Genomic DNA, 4,308 nt, shown 5'->3' with positions numbered 1-4,308 from the left:
CTCTTCCAAGCCCTTATCCCGCTTCATTGAACTATCCACCCCACTGACTAAATTCACAGGCAGTAATTTTAGTATTAAAGTCATATGAAATGATTTCTTAGATATGCAGTTTCACCTGCACATTTGTAGTAGACTCCTTTGTTTTCTCTAAACCCAGAGCATTTTGTCTAAGTTTAATATTTTAAATAATATGCATTTCAGCACCTAAATAGATGACACCATAACAGCAACACCTATTAACTGCTGAGCTTTAACAAGTATTTAGTGACTCCCTAGCTTACATGCACGTACACGCTGCAGTTACTGCCGCTGTAATATAGATCAGCATTAGTTCCTTCTACTCCTTGGGGGGGGGGGGGCGGAACAAAGAAAAAATTACTCTGAAAACCATTCTAAAGGCTTCCAGCTATTCTGGCAGCCCACATGGACAACTCCATGATGCGTCAGATCAACACGGCTGCTTTCCTTGGAGACCCCGACTCAGTGGTTTGCTAATCAAGCTGCCCGGTGAATATATTGTGTCGGCGTAATCAGCAAAAGAAACCCCAAAAGAAGAAACCCACCCACTCACCCTCTGCAGAGACTCACCGTGAAAACACAGGACGGCTGTAACACAGCTGGTTCTGTCCAAACTGCTCAGCTTTGCAAGATGGTTTTAAACAAGAGATTAGGTAAACTCTTCAGACAAAAACTCTTACTCCCTTGTTTCTAGGATATTGTTCACATCCCTTATTTGCATCCAGCCCTCTTGTAAGTTTTGAGTACAAACTGGTAGGGCTTTTCACAGTGACTTCTTGTAACTTTCACAAAACTATTGGGAACAGACACCTCTGAAAACCATTCTAAAGGCTTCCAGCTATTCTGGCAGCCCACATGGACAACTCCATGATGCGTCAGATCAACACGGCTGCTTTCCTTGGAGACCCCGACTCAGTGGTTTGCTAATCAAGCTGCCCGGTGAATATATTGTGTCGGCGTAATCAGCAAAAGAAACCCCAAAAGAAGAAACCCACCCACTCACCCTCTGCAGAGACTCACCGTGAAAACACAGGACGGCTGTAACACAGCTGGTTCTGTCCAAACTGCTCAGCTTTGCAAGATGGTTTTAAACAAGAGATTAGGTAAACTCTTCAGACAAAAACTCTTACTCCCTTGTTTCTAGGATATTGTTCACATCCCTTATTTGCATCCAGCCCTCTTGTAAGTTTTGAGTACAAACTGGTAGGGCTTTTCACAGTGACTTCTTGTAACTTTCACAAAACTATTGGGAACAGACACTTGTTGCCTTCACTTAGGGCACGGCACGGGTCCAGCCCTCCCTAGAAAGGAGAGCATTCACCCGGGAGCTCATTTACAAACACAAGTCTCTGCAAAACTTTTCTGTTTCCAGTGCTCACAGCCCTGCTTGCTCCTGCCTTGAAAAAACCCCAAACCATCATGAAACCATGTCTGAAACTGTTTTGCCAGAACTTAAAAGCCAAACATCAACTTCATCGAAGACAACAGCACATTAACGGAGCAGAGCTTTCCCTGCTGAAAGCAGAGCATGGTCTCCAGCTTTTTTAGCCAGACCCACAGCAGAACCCCCCTGCCTTGCCCGTGCACGGATGCGCCTTACTGTTGGCATCTGCATCTTCACAGTCGCTCTGACCACATCTTTAAGAGAATACTGGTCCTAAATAATTATTAAGCTAAATTTCCAACACTTCCCTGACAGAGAGAGCAGCCTTTTATTTGTCTCTAAATCACAGAGACAGCATGTGACCAGGTCTGACAACTCCTCCAGCAAGACCCAGGATGTCGCAGACCCTCGTCGAATTCACCACCTTCCCACAGTGAATAGCAGGTGACGGCTTCCGCCAAGCGGCGTGCTGCCTGCAGCTGGATTTGAGCTCTGCAATGCCAAGCTGCACAGTACGCCCTGTTTACACAGAGCCTGGCTAGAAAAGCACACATCTGTCAGTTTGCAAACTACAAGCAGTTTCCAAAATAATCACTTCAAACATACAATGAAGTTTGCTGAAGTGGCAGTGACAGAAATACAGAATTTTGCATTTGAAAACATATCCGAGCCTAAGAATAGAGTCTTAAATCCCATGGTAGGATGTGCCAAGCTGTTGAGAAGGGATGCCGATCTTACAAACTGATGAAGAACCACCAATTGCTTGGTACAACAGAAATCGAGTTTTAATATCCTGTCCGTAAGCTGCCCTGTTCTATCACCTGGTGATACCTGCACAAAACTTCAACATGGAAAAAACAGTGTTAAAGCAAGAGCACCGTTACAAATCAACAACTCAATCTTTCTGTGTTATCATTCCTGTTTTTTTTCTTTTGGTCCTGGTAAAAGTTAACATAGCCTGAGCAAATTCAGTGTGTTTCTTCATAAAAGGATAACTATGACTCCATCAAAAAGACGCTGGAAGTTAGAAGCAAGGTATGTGGTTCAAATATCATTTGCCTAATGCTTTTGCCTCCTTGAAAGCATGGATCGGAAAATGTCCTTAATATGATTAACCTTTTTATAATACACCTATAAAAGCCAGCTGACAGCATCAAGATAATGCTTATCTAGGGTAATCTGACAGAGCCGCATGCATGATTCTGCTCTCGCCAGTTCTTATAGGTGCCCGGTTGGGAAATTAATACCTTGCTCAGATGAGAGCTCTTAACTGGAGACTCTCACCCAAGCCCAGTGACATTAGACATGTATTCCTTCAACCTGGATACAGTATTTAGTATTTACAGAGTTTTAAAATAATCTGTGCGTTTCACACAAAACAAATTAATATATAACATGTATTTAACATAATATATAAAAACCCACACAATTAATATATAAGCATTGCTCCTTTTTAAGGGGAAACAAATTGACTTGACAGGTACATCTGATAGAGACGAAAACCAGCGGCAAAACTAGAGACCGCTTGTATCGACAGATTCCAAGTTCCACCACAAGCGTATCTCCACAGTAGGATGACCCTGTTGTAGGGTCCCGGAGATTGTAACTTTGAGTCTTTGCAGGAGCACACAAATTCTATTAATCGCCACATGGGACTTCAGACGACTATTAGACAGACCTGTGAAGCGATGGGAGCAGGACACCTATACAAAACGCTTCCCTGTGTAGAAGCTAGCTCCACTTATTTGGAGCATCAAAGGAAAAAAAAAACCAAACTAAAACAACCTCAACACACTACTACATCTAAAGGGCCACATTCGCAACTGATTTTAAAAACCTGCAAAAATACGTATGTTGTGCTCACCTCTACTTACAAGTTACAGATACTGAGACATAAAACATTGAGTTGACACTGCATGGGTGTGTATACATATATAAAATAAATAAAAAGACAGGGTTTATACACATACCATAGGATTTTTATCTTGGTATTATAAATTAACTCCTCTCTCCACACCAAAAACCTTTCAGTAAGCATGTATCTAGCTACACAACCTTTGCAAAAAAACCCATAGTTTGACTTTTTTTTTTTTTTTTACCATTTTATTGAAATCCAAGAGTTACATGTTACACTTAATTTCAGTTGAAGTTACAGTGGGTCAATCCCCGGGCCTCTTTTTCGGGCTCCCCACCACACACCTCTTCCCTCATCATTTCCAGCACTGAATGTGACCACAGCCCACGAAGGGGGCAGAGGGACCAGGACCGACGTAGCAAGGCACCGTATGATCTGGGGTAGGGCAGGGGTGGGAGAGAAGACACAAAGAAACAGTGCAAAATTGATGTTCAAAATAGTCTACTGGTTCAAGTCAAGGGCTATCAAGCCCACTTTGTATTATCTAAATAAAAAGCAAGAGGTAAAGGGGTTTGATTTTTTGACTTTGAATCCCTATCGATGTCCATCATATTACCTGTAACAGTATTTTCAAAAACTTATTATTCATAAAATACAGATTTCATACAAATGCTGGACAGAATTCACGGAAGCATCAACACGCTTGCAAAATTACACCTTGCCCAGCTGAGCCGCTTCTATTCAACCTGCCTCTGAGGCAGCTGAACGGGATTCCAAAAAAGGACAAAACCTCTCAGGTTTTTCCACAAGTCTCCTTGGAAAAGGTCAAAGGCTTCAGCGCTCGAGGAAGCCCCAAGTGCCTCCAGCAAGACTTTCAACGACCGCCTACCTCAGCATCAGTACCTCGAGTGGCCCTACACAAACCGGAGGCTGCAGCTTAAGGCGGGACGCCTTCCTTCCCTGAACTGGCGACCTGCCCAGGCTGGGCCCCGCAGGGCGGCAGAGCCCCACAGGCCCGCAGCCAGCCAGCCACCCTCGGGGCGGTGCTACC

The sequence above is a fragment of the Egretta garzetta genome, unplaced genomic scaffold (assembly GCF_000687185.1).
Source record: "Egretta garzetta isolate BGI_Z169 unplaced genomic scaffold, ASM68718v1 scaffold718, whole genome shotgun sequence".
Taxonomy (NCBI): domain Eukaryota; kingdom Metazoa; phylum Chordata; class Aves; order Pelecaniformes; family Ardeidae; genus Egretta; species Egretta garzetta.
The sequence above is the reverse complement of the archived record's forward strand: the minus strand, read 5'-3'. Positions refer to the sequence as shown.